Here is an 18,633-nt window from a genome sequence, read left to right as displayed (position 1 = left end):
AATAAAAAGTATAAAGAGAAAAGAGACACACTGAGTGAAACGTGTTGATAGATTTTTCAGTTTTTCATTTTTATACTCTTTTTTTTTTTTATTCTGCTATAGATTAAAATAGTTATAGTATTGTTTAAAAATAGTATGTTACTGAAACTACAAATTTATAATTTTGCCGTTTGATAAGGTAACTTTTAGGACACCTTGTATATACATTCGGATAATTTTACTAAATCAATTTACCCCTGCATCAGCTTGTCTCTCGGTTTCCCCTATATGTGGGTGTTTGCGCGAACACGAGTATGCATGTATTTTATTTATATACGAGAATATCATGCAAAAAAAGTAACATACGATTTTACTTGCACGTACGTATTCATTTATATAAACACCGAGGACAACGATATGAGATTCGGATTAGTATTACTTACGCTAAAAGAAAATCCGTGCTAGTTGCAGAGATGAAAGCGTTTACGTTGGCATATGTAAGCATGCTCGTGTCTTGTCCTCTCTAGTTGTCAATATTTGCCTTGGACATTGGCGTAAAGACAAATGTTTCTTATTCGTGATAGTTAAATAAATATTACAGGATATTAAATGTGTAAAGAAACGTTGCATAATAATAATAATAATACATTCAATTATTTTTATTTCAATGATAGTATTTATTTAAAGATAATAAAAAAAGGTTTATTATACTATTTTTATTAAATTTAAAACAAACAATGATGTAAGTAAAAAAAATAACATTACTAGTACTAAATAAAAAGAAAAATAAACTGAATGCAGTATCGAGGGCTTATAATATATTGGGTTGTCTGGAAAGTTCGTGTCGATTTTGACGGAAGATTGAAACGCAACGTATTTAAGGGTCACCACTAGTGTGACCGCTTGAAAAAAGGTGATTTTTCGGAATTTTTTTAAAGAAAAATACTACATGAAACTTTTTCATTTTTTAAGGAGATATTTGTGGATATGTAATGAATGTATGATAAAATTTTTGGACCAAAAAATTGAATATTAAGAGAGTTATTCGCAATCTCTCAATGCCCCAAAAAGTCCCCTCACTGCTGCAGTTATAGCGACCTTCACAGTACATAAAATCGAAAAAATGATAAAGTTTATTGAACTAGGAAGAATTTTCCGTACCATGAACCTCAGCTAAAACGAAAAATTGAAATTTAACAAAATGGCGGAGTTTTATTAAAAAGTTTCAAATTTTGTGCTAAAATTGGAATCATCCAATTTTAAATCATTAAAAATCATTTTGGCCTCCCAGAATTACATTTTTTATTCGATTGGAAAACTGGAAATTTACGGTATGCAGAAATATATATTAAAGAAACTGTAACAAGAATCAAATTGATCGGATGATTTGTCTTCAAGTTATAACTGCAGCAAATTTGGAAAATGTAATTTCGAGAAAAACGCGTTTAGAGTTTAAGTTACTGATTTCATCGTTATAAATCAAGAAATATTAGATGGCTTTAACTCAAAAACTATTTGAGATATGCACTTGAAATTTTAGTATGTTATTTTTAAAGGTATAGACCAGGGGTCGGCAACCTTTTAAGTCGAAAGAGTCAAAAATTACAATTTCAAAAATTTCAAAATTTTTAAAGAGTCACAAAATTTTTTCTTGGCAACAATAAATAGTACTCGCATAAATAAAGTTTTTTGATTAAAAAAAAAATCTATTTATTCATCGGTGCCTAATCCTCGTTAATCGATTCAGAACGATTTTTTAATGTTTTTTTCCTTGATAAAATAAATAATATTTGCGTATGGAACTAAAGAGCCGCAGCTTTACATCCAAAGAGCCACATGTGGCTCGCGAGCAGCAGGTTGCCGACCCCTGGTATAGACTATTGAAATATACAAAAAAATAATACGATTTTTTCCAAATTTCACACTTGTGGTGACCCTTAAGTTTCTTTTTGAGTATATGCTTATTAAATTAATATAAGTATCATTCTGTTCCACAACCTTTCTTCATCTTTATGGGTAACTTCAAAATTTCGTCCTTCCATAACTTCTTAGATTCTTTAACAAGAGAACTTTAATGCCACCAATCGAAAATCGTCACGAACTTTCCGAACAACCCAATATTGTATAATATTACGATTTTTATTAAAAAAAAAGACAATGTAAATGGAAAAGATTTGGAATGATAAGAATGAGAGATAGAAAAAGGGAAGAGCATTATTAGACTTTTCCTTTATCTCTCTCTCTCTTACTATCTTGAAGGTTTAAAATGAAAGTTCAGCATCGAATGGCCATTGTCGAATCAGTTTTATTTTCGATCTTCGATAGATAAGCAGACGTTCGAAATAAATGATTCTCTTCTGCGACGGGTCTACTTCTTGCAGAGTCCAGGAAAAATAATTGTCCAACGATGGGGGGTGGTGATGGGTAGTTCAAAGTGGGAGGGAAAACTCCGAAAGGACGAAAAGGCAATTTAAATCGGTATAAGCTTTCTCAACGACTAAAAGAAAGAGAGAGAAATAGAGAGAAAAATAAAAGGAAAGATCATGCTCTCATTGTTTCGTTACCAACGGGAAACGTATAATGGTCGAGTGTTAGCTACGGTCCTGGAATTTTGAGTTAAGAGAAAGGAAAAAGAAAAATCCTCGAAAATCGTACTACTATCCGCTAGTTTCTTTTTCTTTATACGGGGTGTAACAAAATTCCCTCTTGAATGAGAGATGAAAAGCAATTTTAATTTATTAATGGAATAACGATCTTCGGTTTTCTTTTCATTTTAAGATATGTCAATAGTCGTTTAATAATTGACAAATAAATAATAAAAATAAAAGTACAATTAAAAATTTGGAATAAAATAAACAACGTTTCAAAACGATTTCAAAATCTCGCATAATTTTCTTTGATTTTGAATGATCTAGGAAACTCTGTGATTAAGATAAATAGTACACCTTGTATGAAGAATACTGAATGCAGTATTACGTGAAGCAACCATGGAATAGTTTGAAACCTTCCCAACTAGGTTTTCGTTAACGAACGACTCGCTTTTTCGAGAACTGAAAGTTTCGAAGGTGCAAAGAAATTGCACTCTGATCAGTTCTATGAATCTACCCTTCGTTCTTCTTTCACTTCGATGGATATTAATCAAGAACGAATAAGGAACGAGGGAACTGTTTTGTAATTGTGAGGAAATACGAGACGTAAAGTGAAGAGATAGAGATAGATAGATAGAGAGAGAAAGCATGCGTGCATTGCAGGAATGATTCTCAAGTAACAAAATGATTGCCGTCTTTATCGTTACCTGGAAACATGATCGGCCTACCTTCTAGTCAATCCATAATGAAGATAAATTTCGAGATTAAGGATATCAAGTAATTTACTTATCGTGAAATTATAATATTGTAAATTTATATAAAATATTTATCTTCAACTTTATTTCATAAGAAGATTTTATACAATACTAGGATGCTCCAGCCATGCATTGCTGCGGCTTTGTTATAAAATGTTGATTTAATATAATTCTTAATTATTTAGTAAATTATAACAACACATAAAATAATACCACAATTAGAATTAAATACATAAAATAATAATACTCGAACAAATATAAAAAGCAAGGTTACTTATGTTATATGTGAATCTGAAAAAAACATGAAATAATTGAATTATAGTACAGCGCCATCTATTGAAAATTTACAGTATCTAGAGACATAGATAACCTCTAAATAATAAATCCTTAAATTAGCAATAAAAAATAAAAGTTATCGCGATAAAAACTATCCTATATTCTAAGTTGAAAAAAATCACACAAAATAAAAGAGATTTCATTAAGATCGGTTCAGTAGTTTCGAAGTTCATTGGAAACCAACAATGTGACACAAAATTTTTATATATAAAGGTATATTATAGTTGATGTTTAAAATAATTTGACTGAATATAATCCTATAGAATCGAATATCTATTAAAGAGAATAATCTTATAATTTATTATATCTTTCAGGGATATAGATAATATAGAGTTATTTATTAAAATATAATCACATAAGATTTAGTAGGTGTTAGGGTTAAAATAATAAAGTATACTATCGGAATATAATCGTGTAATTTATTACAGCTATTTTTTACAATTTTATATAATATTTTATAGAATATTTTATATACCATGGATAAAAATCAATGTTTCACTAAAAAAAAGGAGAATAAAAGAATAAAAGAAATCCTAGAAAGGATTTATTTTATTAGGTGATGGTATAGTCGAAAATTTGTTATATATATATATACACACATTTTCTTCTTGATGAAACCACGTGAGAAGGGTATAACACGTACGACAATATGGCGGACTAACTTCCAGGTCATATTCAAGAAACGTGTTTCGTATTGGTATGCCTTTGGTAGCTCGATCCGGTGAGAAAAGATGGTGGCTTCTCGCAGCCCATTTAATGGCATTTCCGTGCTTTCCAAAAAGGGAAATATTAAATTTCAGGTGCATCGCTCTTTCCTATAATATCTTATATATGTACATACATACATACATATATATATATATATATATATATATATATATATATATATATATATATATATATATATATATATATTATATATTACAGACGTATTCTTAGAAAAGAGAGTTCTTGGTGGAGATGGAGACACCCCGTTGGCCCACTTTAAAAGACCGATAAAACCGACATTCAGACCCTGCCAGAGGAACTCTTTAACTCTGCTAGGGTAGTGAAAATCTTTTAGTTCTTATCTAGGACACTGTAAACCGTCCCTATCCCTTCTCACCTTCTCTCTCTCTTTCTCTATCTCTCTCGATTTCTCTCTTTCTCTCAGTCCCTCTCTTGAGCATTTTGAGAAGAGGATCTCGTCTCTACGGCATCCAGGGATATCGGATTCAATTATGTTCATTCGGCATTATTACGATTTGCACGGCGTACGGCCTTATTACCGCCCTTTCAATTTATTCATTCGTCGCCATTCTACATCTCACCGAGTGCGGTGCTTAAATATTCAAGATATTCATATTCGAAATCTCATTGGCATTGAAGTTCTCTCTTTTACTCACTCTCTATTTCTCTCTCTTTCTCTTTGTCTCGTTTTCTATGTTTCCCTTGAGACACCAATTGAATTACGATTGATATTGATTTTTTTTTCATGATCTATATATATGTATATGCGTGTATGTATTAAAAAGGATGTATATTAAATCACGTTGCATAATAATAAGATCATGGAATGGACCGATTGTACAACTCTATAACAAGTAAAGATAATGAACGATGATATATATGTGATATATAATATATATATATATATATATATATATATATATATATATATATATTTCCACCAATTAAAGTGTGCAATTTTAATTAAGATTTTTAGTAGCTAGTGATAGTAGAAATTCACAATTGTCGTTGAAATTTTTCTTTGCTAGTATAAGAGATAGTATTCGAGAGAGAGAGAGAGAGAGAGAGAGAGAGAGAGAGACGTTCATAGATTATCTTTCGTAGATGTTAAAGCGTTTCACGAGTAGTGATATAGTTAAAAGAAAAAAGAAAAAAAATGAAGATTGGAAGGGACGAAAGAAGGTGTTATACTAACGCGAATTCGTGAAGAACATTAATTAGAAAGCTGTAATAAAAATACGGAAAAGATAAAGACAAAAAAAAGTCATAGAAATTTTTGTCGAAAGATTTGCTTTCCTCCATCTGCGTATTATGTTTATAGAAGCTTTCGATATAAAACAAAAATACGTATAAATGTAATATATATTTTCTCATTTGGATTAATACTCAAAGCGTTTATCGAAGTTCGACTTAAAAATAGTTTAAAACAAATATTGATGGTTGACCGTGGTGATTTAAAAAAATAAATATAAGGGAAAGAAATATTTCGATTTATTGTATATTTATTTTTATGTGATATACATTTTTATTGAATAAGCATTTTAATTAAATATTATTTTATTATTAAATAGGAATAAAGTTAAAATAAATCAAAATATCTGAATATTAAAATATACGATGCAAGGTAACTCGATACTTGTAGTATACTCATATATACATATATACGTATATATGTATATATAGGGTATAACGTATGAAAAGAAGGATAATGCTGTAAAAACGTAGGTTACAAGAGGGGTAGACGTGTAACGTGAGCAACCACGCAGCCATTCATCTTACTCCATGCGTTTCTACCACGGTGTTTTCTTCCCTTCTATACTTACATACTCGGCGAATTCCTTTCCACCCTCTTTACCAGACCTGCCACAAGATCTCTTGCTTGGATCCTCAATGTGTGTTCATTTGTAGATGTGTATGTACTTATAAGATATACATACACGCGTTTTCTTTGCGAAAATCGTAAATTCGCCGTCCGACGTTTTCTACTTCTTGTTCACGATTTCTTACGTTTTCTTGCATCTTCTCGCGTCTTTCACGATTATTTATTGCATCTCACTTTTTCCACCGTGTATGGAATTTGTTTAACCTTCTAACCTCTTGTCTATCAAAAAATTAAAAAAAAATCAAATAAAAAGTAATCTTAAACAATATTTATAGATTACTAGGGGTGCCCCGCCACACGTTGCTGTGGCTGACAATCAGTCCGATACACACCTCTTTAAGTGAACGAATTACCTTATACCGCCATCTGTTAGAATCTTATCGAACTAACAGAGATAATCATGACTCTTTGTTAATAAACAAATAATTCGCAATAAAATAATATTGCGATTATAAATTGAGATATAGACTATCCTATCTTTCAAGTTGGATGAAACTGGATACAGTGTACAAAACTTTATTCAAATCAGTTCAGTAGTTTAAGAGTCCATTGCGGACAAACAACCTGGCATGTCATTTATATATATTAAGATAATTAGAGTCAGTTCATTTTTATTTTATTTAATAGTACGTATTGTATATATGAAACATAAATTATGGTATAAATGTGATAAAGAAAAAAGATTAAAGGATTTTCATATTAAACTAGCAATGTAAAAGTAAAACATAGTTTTACTCGAACAATTCAACGTCTAATAATATTCTTTATAATATTCTAATATTTTTTATTTTTTAAATATTTTAGATATTTTAATATAGCCTACGCTTATAAATGAATCATATTATAAACTATTTAAGAACCCAGCACGCGTTTTATTATCAATAAAAATATATATATAGTGAAAGAATAAATAGAATTATTAAAGTATCGTAACAAATACTGAACATAACAATATTATATTTGAAATAGTTTTTAACTTGTATTCGTTAAATAATAAAAAAAATTAATGAAATATTATTTAATCGTAGATACGATTTCGCATTAAAGTCGTTTATATTAAAATACTTATTTCCTTCGTAAAATGTCTCTTTCATTCTATCATTAATATTATTATCAGATAGAGCTATATGACAAGAGGTAATTAATGTCGCTTAGATTTTAGTCCTGTAAAGTTACATTAATATCTTCGTTCGTTGAACAAGTATCACGACTCGTGACAAGGCACGATTTGTCAGTGTTCGTTCGACAAAGGAAACGTTGGAAAAACGTACGATTCTCTCTCTCACTCTCTCTTTCTCTCTCTCTCTCTCTCTCTCTCTCTCTCCCTTTCACTACTTTCTTACGTTAGTTACGTAAAATTAAACTCGAGTAAGAAATTGTAGCACCGAGTGATATTACAAAGCCATAGCTTGAAAAGAGAACGAGAATATTATTTGACGTTGAATTGTTCGAATAAAACTATGTTTTACCTTTACATTGCTAGTTTAATATAAAAATCTTTTAATCATTTTTCTGTATCATATTTATACCACAATTTGTGTTTCATATATACAATACATATTAACAAATTAAATAAATTTATCAAATTTATTTCGTATAAACAAATTTATTGTATATTTATAAGTATACAAACTTTATAAGTACTCTAGTAGCACAAAATATTGAAAAATATTGAATACATTTGTATTTAATATTAAAAAGAGATTTAATGTCTTTTTAATATTAAATATTATAATATTTTATAATTTATTAATATTTTATTTAATATTTATTTAATATTTTTAATATTAAATACACATGTGTATTCAATATTTTTCAATATTTTGTGCTACTAGGGTAATTTCATTTTAAATAATAAATTTTTATGTTTAGAAAATAAATTATATAAACAATAAGAAAATGAACAATTGCTGATTAGTTTTTACAGAGTCACTAAACGTTAAAGGAAGAATGAAATGATAAAAAAAAGAAAAAGCAATTAGCAAAAGAAGATAGTCAGTCGAGCGATTTGTCGTGAACGTAGTAGCAGCCTCGGAAACACATCGTCCACATCGTTGTATGCACTTGATTGCACTACGGGCCATATCGAGTTGCGGATATGATGCATCGTCCTGCATCTCGTTATCCCGCACAAGAGACAAGCCATTTTTCATCTAGTCTTCGGGAAGTGAACGAACGCGCGTTAGTCCGAACCTTGTAGTCCGAGGATAGGACACCGTTGTTCGTCGACGTTTCAGGATCAATTTCGTGGCACATTTTAACGAGGAGTTGTCTTCCTTATTTCTCATCATGCCTACAAGTCAAATAGTTTCTCTTTTAGAAATAACTTCATTTATTCTATTAGCTTGAGTTAAAATGTTACTTCGTATTATAATGCAATAATCAAACGAGTTTTGTTATTATTACCATTAATGTATTATTATTGCAGAATGTTTTTTTTTTTTTTCAATGATTGGTTAGATCGATCTAGAACACATCTTTGATTTCAAAATTTGATATTAATAAAGGTAACAAACTATAAAGTTTAATTAAATTTAATTACACGATATCAAAAGTGAACATCTTTTACGGAACGAATTCATTGACTTTCGAATCGCCTTTCGTGTCTGCCGAATCCGAGAACTCAGAAGACGTAATATTCACATTGGTAATATAGTCAAGTCGAATCTTACGGTGAGATGGTAGACGTCTTCGAATATTTATTCACCGAGAGGAAAACATTTGAGGAGAAAGGTAGGAAAGTTTCGTACAGGAGCAAAGATTCTCCTTGCATTTCGAGTATATTCACGTTGAGAGTATGGAAAACTTATATATATATATATATATATATATATATTCTATAAATAATGAATAATAAATAGATATGAATCAAAATTAATTTTCGGATTGTATTGAATAACTATTAGTTAGATGAAATAATGATTTATTAGAGAATATAATCGTATAATTAAATCAAAGTTAGAATAATATTATATATTATTCCATTGAAATAAAATTGTATAATAAAACTCTTAGAGTTATTTCATGAATTAATTGAATTATATACTTTAACGTTAACGTATCAATCAAATTTAAATAGTGCTTTCAAAGTTAGATAATATATTACAGTTATCCATCAAAACAGAATTTTTCTTATGTAATATAGTATACATATCAGAGTAAGATAATATATAATAGTCGTTTATCACGTTATAATCATATACAATAAGAGTAAACCTATAAAGTTTAGATTATATAAGCAGTTCATTAAATATGATTGTATAAATATAATAATAAAACTTAAATGTGGTAAAATTTGGGTTAAATAAAAAAAAACAACAAATCAATACCTTATTTTATTTGACTGTCCAAGAAAGATCAATATTTCATTGGTACCTAAAGAAAAAGTTTTCCCTTTGAAATAAACGTTCATAGATCTCTCGAGGTCGATGGAATTCCGTAGCTGGTTATCGTCAATCGCTGATGTTCCTGGATGATGAGAAGAGCTCAGAAGCTTTGCTTAATGCACGGAAGCACTTTAATTTCGGCTTTTCAGCCTCCTACCGCATCTCCTCGCGAAATGCAATATCGTAGGGGTGCCCAACCACCAGGCCAACTATTTCCGACACTTCCAAACTATTTTCAATGTATGTAGGTATGTACCCCTCTACTCCTAGCTACCCTACTTGCTTGCTTGCTTGCTTTCTTTCGTTCGCTCGTTCGTTCGTACGTTCGCTCACTCGCGATTTTCTTCCAATTTTACGTTAGGCGATAGAAAAACGAGGTAAGATTTTTTTCTTTCTTTCCAACCGAACGAGTAATAAAAGTCCTTTATTTTAATAGCTCTTTTCAAAATATCAACTTTATTCCTCCCCTTCTCATTACGATTATTCGATTAATAAATTCTACGAAATTAAAGATCGTACTTCAATTGATTATTATACATTCGCAAAAAGTAAACCAACGTCGATAGAATGATATATTATTAAATATAAAATGAAAAAGCAAAGCTATTGACAGAAATACGAGTTAGGTTGAGAGCGTTGTTCTTTTACGTCGTTGATCTTTTCGAAACGATGAATAATTGTGAAAAGCACGAAAAGGAAAGTGGCAACGCCTGTTGTTATGTTCTCTAGGTAGGTCAAGTATTCATGGTTATGCAAGACTGGAAGAAAATGTTTAATTGCGAACCTTTCCTCTTTCTCTCTCTCTCTCTCTCTCTCTCTCTCTCTCTCCCACTCTAACACTTAAGTTCGCATCCTCATTTTCCCATTTTCCCTCAATTTTATGTCCTCGCATCTGGCTCGGTTCGTCGTGCTCGTCGACGCCTTTCACCAAGAGTAGGATATCTAACTAAAAGTCCAACGGCATAACGGAGAATCGTTTGTTCGTGGGCTGCTAAAAGGAAACCACCGACGTCCTCGCAATTATTCTCGAGAAATTGGCGCCGTCAGGTGAGCCGCGCCGACTGTTTTTACGGGGCTTTAACTTTTCATCGCTTGTTTCCAACCTCTTCTTCTTCTTCTTCTTCTTCTTCCATCGGAACCTCTTTTTAACCACTTCAACTTCAACTTCAACCGGCTCGGACTTTTGCCTTTTTCAAATGTGACGACACCGTCTGTGTGTATGTGTTGATGCCCGTATTATACTCTTATATACTTAGAGAAGCATTAATGGCGTCTGCTCAGGGCTAACCCTTTCATTTTTTTTTATCAAAAGAGTATGTTTCATTTTTCATATACATTATATTCTCTTCCCTCTATTACTAAATGTATCTTTCTGTTAGCTCGATCTTCAAATAAAGGAGTACACTTCTCTAAATACTGCTTAAAATCTTTTGATGTAATTTTTTTCTATATACCAGACGTATATATGTATATATATATGTTATAGGAGAAAAATTGAAACAATAACGAGAAGATTGCATTATCGTTGTCATGGAAGAAAATAAGTTGTATTATTTTCTATTTGAGAGTGTGTACATTTTGCACTAACACACATTTCTTTATATTAAAAAAAAATATAACGTAAGAAAATATGAAATATATTATCAGGAAAGAAAAGTTATACGAAAGGGCCAAAGCTAATTTAGAACAAGACGACGTTTTTGTTTCTTTCCATTCTCTTTTACAAGTCGTAAAGGGGTCTCCCTCCCTTAATGACGTCATTCGCATTAATGATAATAACTTTAACGACGGTATGCGTTGCCACGCAAATATTCACGAGAATGCGTACATATATCTCGCTCCCACGTAATAGCATGATTTTTAGGAAGGAACGTAAACGTGCGAGCAGTTTAGATAAATAATAACGTTATACGTCCTGTGTCTCGTTCTTGGTCTACTGATTACAACGTTGTGCTTGCTTGCTATAACAGTCTACCTACCTAGGTAATGTCATTTTCTCTTGTTATAATTCTCGACAATTTTACACGCGATATTTAGCTTTCCCTTCTCTTTGGTTTATTGCCTTCCTACCGTTGAAAAGCTTTGAACGGCTTAGACAAATCCCCACATTGGCTTTGAGCTCTTTACCGTAATAATAGAAAATTCTTACTAGCAACAATTTTATAGCGAAATTGAAATTAACTCTATGTGTGAACCATTATTTATTACCAAACTAATTTTAAATCAGCATTGTATATAATTCATTTTATAATGAATTTTGTTCACTTTTAATATATACTGTTTAGAACTAACATAAGCTCGTTTATTGAATTACAAAATTAATTAAAAATATTATATAATTTATATTTAAATTATTATATAAATATATAAATATATTAGGATTATAATTAATATATTAATATACAATATAAGAATATTAATATTGATTTAACAGTTAATTGTATGCATTATGTAATATTTTAATATCTTGTATGGATACACGTTTAGCGCGTACATTAACTAAAATAATTTATTATAAACTAGAAATTATTGTTTGGTATAAATTTGTAAATCTCATTGATTAGCACGATAACGATAATTTCTTTTTAAAACAACAACAACTCGTACTTTACACGATCTTTCTAATCGAAATATAATACCTTAATCATCGTAGATAAATTATACCCGAGGAAGGATTTTTCGTTAAAAGACAAAGCTCAATAGTCTCTTTGTAGTTGAGAAAGAAAACGGCGAGAATAAGACACGTCATCGAAGAATCGCGATTGGGAATAAAGCGATTCTACTCGAGAGGCATTTTCTCGGATGACAGAGAAGGGTGTGATGAGGAGTAGCTCCAGGAGTTGAAGTTGGGCTTGGGGTTGGGCTTGGGGTTGGGCTTGGAGTTGGGGTTGGAGTTGGGGTGGAATGGTTAGCCCAACCCACAAGGACTCAGGAGCGTCTCGACCATCCGATAACACTCCGGGATGGATTGCTTTTTTGTTCCTTGAACAATTCTATCCTGGCTATTATCTACCCTCCCTTTCGTTTTCTCTCTCTTTCTTTCTCACCAACTGCGTCTTCCTATCTCTCTTTTCCTCCCAATAGCTAAAGCAGCTTTTCCTTCGAGCTCGTCCATATTTCCGGACAGATCGCACCCCACAAAAACCATAATTGTGTAAAAGATGTTCCACATTGTTCTTCTCCCAACTCCGATTCTCCATGGAAGCAAGCCAAGAAACGGAATTTCCATAGATCTTAAAACCGTAACCAATTTCGTGGCAGTTGGTTATTCTCATCGAATTTATTTTCTTTCAAAATAGGAATGAATGATTAACAATGGCCGACAAAAAGTTGACTAATCGTTGACGATCGTAATCATATTCGAGAAGGATTTTATTTCGTGTAAGAATGTTTTAGGAATATTATTTCACTTATTATACTTTTGTTTTAAAATGCATACGATGTGTCTTTTTAAAATTTTAATATTTATAAAAGAGCAAAAAAATAAAATAAGAATTAAAGTTTTTGATAAAAATCAATAAAACAAAAGAAAGAAAAGAAAAAAAAAGTGAAAGGTATCTTAAGAAAGAAAGATTAAAAAAAAAACACGTGCATTTAACGCTTACGTTAGAATAATAAAGAGACAGATAGAAGTAAATGTCCAACGACAGTTAGGAGTTTCTCGCATCCGGACGATGATCCAAGTTACAGAAATGCAGACGAACGGAGCGTGACTTGAGACTTGAAAGAGGAAAAGGGGGATGAGAGTGGAGAAGAGTAAGAAAGTCCAGAAGCTGGGAAAACGTAGTCGTGAGGAAGTCGTGAGCGCTAATTTGAATAACAGTGCAACAAATACTAATTTGGCTCTCGCCCGTTTCCTGCTTTACCGAGTCTACGAGCCAAGTGCAAGAAAATGTGAGTGTTACTTAAAGATAAAGAGAAAGAGAGAGAGAGAGAGAGAAGTAAATTAGATAAATAGATAAAGAAAGTTAGAAAGAAAAAAAAAGCAAATAGTTGGTTAATAATTTTTTTAAATAAAAAAAAAAACATATATATATATATATAATAAGATGCTCCGACCACGCGTTGCTGAGGCTTTGTTATAAAATGTTGATTTAATATGATTCTAAATTATTTAGTTAATTATAACAACACACAAAATTATACCACAATTACAATGAAATACATAAAATAATAATAGACAAAAAAATATAAAAAGTAAGATTATGTCGTATGTAAATTAAAATAATTGAATTGTAATACAGTGTCATCTATTGAAAATTACAGAACTTAGAGACCTAGATAACGTTTAAATAATAAATCCTTAAATTAGTAATAAAAAATAAAAATAATCAATAATAATAAATAAAAAATGAATAATAAAAATATAATCAATAAAAATAAATAATAAATAATAATAAATAATAATAAATAAATACAATTAATAATAATAAATAATAATAATAATCAATAAAAATAAATAAAAAAAAATAAAAAATAAATAGAAAAAAATAAAAGTGATAAAAACTATCCTAAATCCTAAATTGAAAAAAATCACACAAAATAAAATAAATTTCATTAAGATCGGTTTAGTAATTTTGAAGTTCATTGAAAACAAACAATGTGACACTGAATTTTTATATATAAAAATATATATACTTCAATTAATAATTATTAACTAAAGATTATTATATATTACATTGTGTATTAATTATTACTTTGCATATCTTTATAAAGCAAGATTTATAACAAGAAGAAAAACAAGATAGAGTCTTAAATTAATTTCGTAGTAAAGTTTTTCTCTGTCTCGACACACGTTCTAACATTACTGTGTATGTGTACGTGTATGTGCGTTGATTTCGTTCTATCAACGGAAACTCTTCCTCTCTTTTTACTTGTTCGATCTACACTCGAGACAGGCAGACTAAATGAATACAAATGATGTTTCCACATAGTATAGTGACCAAAGAGGATATACGTTTAAGGAATTTTCAATCGGCACGTGTGCACGGTATCTTCGATTTCTCATTTGTTTTTTTTTTTTTTTTTTTTTTTGAAGTGAAAACTTCTTTAGAATACGGAGTGATTTGAAAAGAAATAGGTGGTTCAGGCAACGAACCGGTAGATGGCGAGGCAACGGAGCCGTATACGGATAGGCAACGGAGCCTGTATACGGATAGGCAACGAAGCAACGGGCCGCTATGCAAGGGCCACGATTTTTATTGCTTGAATTTGGAAAAGTGTACTTTTTATCAGCTATTCCACCCAGAGACAATACCGGTAACCTTTATTATATATGGCAATAATATTATAATAAATAAATCCTACAATTATCTTACTCTTGAAACTGTGCATTTGTCTCATTCTCTCGAAACTTAGATTTTTGAAGGTTTCACTTCTAACACGTGTGATTTGCACACATGTTTTTTTTCTTTTCTCAATTTTTCTTTCAACATTCTAAAAATCAAGAAGTTAATTTATTCCAAAAATGTTGTTTCTTTTTTTTAATTTTATTATTATTATTTTTAATACTTATAAAAATATATTTATTTTATCATATTATACACGACTAAATAATGATAATATGATTGTAAGAAGAAAAGAAAGAAAAAAAAAGGAAAGAAAAATAGAAATAAAAGCACTTTCTCGTAAATGAAAATGAAAATGTAAATGTGTTACGTACGTCGTATAACGAGATGACTCGACGAACGATTTTCTCATTAAGCTCAGAACGAGTGACGAGCGAGTGAAAATGCAAAAAAAAAAAAAGAAAAATATAAAAATAAAAATAAAAAACGCAGCAGATTCAAAGGTATAAAATATTATAGAGGGGAGTAAACTGAGAGATTCCGATCGGCGAAAAGCACTCAACTTGCAATGAAATATTCAAAATATGCGCAACGCGTCGTTAACCTCCGTTTCTCTCTCTCTCTCTCTCTCTCTCTCTCTATCTCTCTATCTCTCTATCTCTCTATCTCTCTCTCTCTCTTTCTATTTTACACACGTTCTCTTTCGATAAATTTGATTTTCTTTATATTTATTCGTTGTATTTAATTTACTTTTTATTTATAATATTTACACAATAACAACAGCAATAACAAAAAGATAATAATGAAATGTTACATAATATATACACTATAATAATAATATTCGTAGCTTGGAAGTTTTCTTTTTGTCATTTACTTATTCGTTTTATAAACGAGACGTTCATATTCATTAAGGATATTACGTGATGACTAGCTAACTAGAAGAAAAATTATTAGCATTTTAATTATATTTCATCGTAACGAAATAATAAATATTCTTTCTTATAAAGAATTATTTGTTATTAAATACATATACAAGATTTATCATATGTAAGAAACAAAGGATTATATAGAAACTGAACTAATTAATTAATATTATTATCATGCATAAACAATCATAAAATACATGAATATATTTTTCCTTTTCGATTTTTATTTTAACTAATTAATCATTTGTAGATCATAATTTTCAGTCTAAAATTATTATTTGTTTTTTTTTCCTACGTCGTTTCTACAAATTTTGGTAGGTCATTGCATAAACCACTTTATACGTATGCGTTTCTCGTTAAATAAATTATCTCTAATTAAAATTTTCATTAAATTGATAAAATCAGAGAAGAATATTATATATAATAAAAAGAAATAAAAAACTATATATAATATTTTATATATAAAAATATTCCATTGATAATTTATTCATTGATAATTTAAAAAGTCTATAAAGTTGAAACCTTTCCGATTGACTCTATTATAATCGAAGAATTTAAATGATTAAATAAAGTAAAAATTTAATGAAAAGCTCGATAATACGTTATTATTAAATTTTATATATATATATATATATTTTTTTTTTTCATTGCAATATGCATATACATATATATAGTCACATGTACACTTATATGTACATATTGGAAGGATTAACGATTACCCATATCGAAGAGGCGTTAAAAAGTTCATGCTATGTAACTTGTGATCGGAAACGAGGAGAACGACGTTATTGGATGTAACGATAACCATCTACTCACCCATTCTACCTTTTGAATATCCATGGGATTTTTGTTAGGAATTAAAGCTCGAGGCAACGTTTTCAGGCGTTATAAAAGGTGTTCCCGTGTGAAAGGTTCCGACATCGAATCGAGAACTAGTGTGTTCCTTCTTCTTTCTCTATTCTTTTCTCTCTCACACCTTTTAACGCTTTCTATTCTTTGCAAAAGCCAATGCTATTAAGGTAGAATGTAACAGATTCTAACGGTTATGCTTATGGTTATTGCTCGTGGTGGTAGAAAAAAAAAGGAGTAAAATTCTGGAGACAAGCAATATTAGTAGTAGTAGTAGTAGTAGTAGTAGTAGTAGTAGTAGTAGTAGTAGTAGTAGTAGTAGTAATAGTAATAGTAGTAGTATGGGAGAGAAAGAAGAAATGAAAATGAAAAGAAAGAAAGGTAAAGAAAAAATATGTTTCTAATTACTTTGGAATATCTGCCTCGTTAAGAATATTACTCTCTACAGGACCGGTTACATAATAATACTTACATTGAACTTTTCCTTTCTATATTAACGAGATATACTATATGGTAGTTGAATTTATAGCTAACTAATTTTATACGAAGCTTTTTCGTAGATAACTTCGATAATATTTGAAATGTGATAATAATTTTTTCCATACTATTAGATATTGGAATTAATTCATAGCGTTTTACGAAAAATAATGTAGATATTGCACTATTCTGTTTTTATCTTAAGAAATAAATTTATCGTAATACAGAACTTATTAGGTGTGTGTTTTTACGACACATCTCAGTTTTAATAGTTAACCTTTTAGGCACTGCTGAATTTTGCGCGGAACTGTTTCTTTGTACGGCAGCGTTCAACAGCCAATGCTGTTCTCTACGCGAGTACATTAAAATAAAGTATTTAATGATTAAATTATAATTTTTCTTTAAAATATATTGCATATACTTTAACTATAACAATTTACTTTAATAATTAATAATACAATTAGGTATGATATATTTTTTAAAATGTCATCCGCGAAAGCCACTATAGTGGCGTGTAGTGCCTAAGAAGTTAATGATAACAAGTTGTTATTATATAAATATATCAAAATTTATGCCAAATAAAATGTTTTGCGGAAACTTATTTGGGCGAGTCATAAATAACTTCCGTTTTTATGAGACAAAGAATAGCGTTTCTGCCACTAATAAGTGCACGAAATTTTTCATGATGTTTTTTTTTTTGCACTCTTTGTATTTGTTGCACGTATCTATTGAATTTTGCTCCAATATTACCTTTAAAAGGTTCGTTAAAGTCGGAAATACGTCTTGCACTCGGTTCATCTTTTAAAATCGAATCTCCAGAACGGAATTTTACAAACCAATATCTGACTGCCCTATCAGTTATCAGTCCTTCACCGTATACGCTGCATATTTTTTCAGTTGCCACCTTAGTGCTATTTCCTTGTTTCAATTCCTAAAGCATTACATATCGAATATGCACTTTTTACTATCCATTTTAGAAGTTAAGAAAAACTGTTAAATGTAACATTGACTACATAAAAAAGTTGGCAGAAGACTAACTGAATCCTCATCTATACAGTGATATCAAAAATTCGTTTGTTTCGGTGACTTATAGTAGGTATATATGAAAAATAGATTCTACATAGACACATTTGAAGTTATTTATGACTCGACCTAATATATTCCATTATTTGTAGAAATTCATCGGATTTTTATGGTGACCATGCTTTAACTAAACAAATTTGTTGAAAGTGGTTTGCACGTTTTAAAAGTGGTAAAACGTAATATTCAAGAGCGAAGCTCCTCGTTTGTATTTCGATTAACAGGGTTTGATTTATTATAAATATTAAAACCAAATAAAACTATTATTGGGGATCGTTACCGAGTACAACCGATGCGTTTGACCCGTGCATTGAAACAAAAACGACCAGAATGGAGCAAAAGACACAATAAAGTTATT

At 30.1% G+C, this 18,633-nt stretch overlaps 1 protein-coding gene and 2 long non-coding RNA genes across 6 annotated transcripts in view; 2 read left to right on the top strand and 1 right to left on the bottom strand.

The window, feature by feature from the left end:
* Positions 1-18,633, top strand: part of LOC107070583 (lachesin) — a 279,183-nt gene that overhangs the window by 24,915 nt on the left and 235,635 nt on the right. The window lies entirely within an intron of this gene.
* The window catches only part of LOC149031826 (uncharacterized), a 142,668-nt gene continuing 132,123 nt past the window's right edge, over positions 8,089-18,633 (bottom strand). For both annotated transcript variants that reach the window (XR_016177344.1, XR_016177345.1), the window contains exon 3: positions 8,089-8,562. This is a non-coding gene — a long non-coding RNA (uncharacterized LOC149031826). The remainder of the gene's footprint in view (positions 8,563-18,633) is intronic.
* Positions 8,558-15,409, top strand: LOC149031827 (uncharacterized). Its single transcript, XR_016177346.1, has 2 exons — positions 8,558-13,549; positions 14,694-15,409. It is a non-coding gene; the product is annotated as an uncharacterized LOC149031827 (long non-coding RNA).

This window comes from Polistes dominula, unplaced genomic scaffold, assembly GCF_049000335.1.
Source record: "Polistes dominula isolate Pdom_NZ unplaced genomic scaffold, Pdom_raw_medaka contig_16, whole genome shotgun sequence".
NCBI lineage: Eukaryota > Metazoa > Arthropoda > Insecta > Hymenoptera > Vespidae > Polistes > Polistes dominula.
This window is presented reverse-complemented; position numbering and strand designations above follow the sequence as displayed.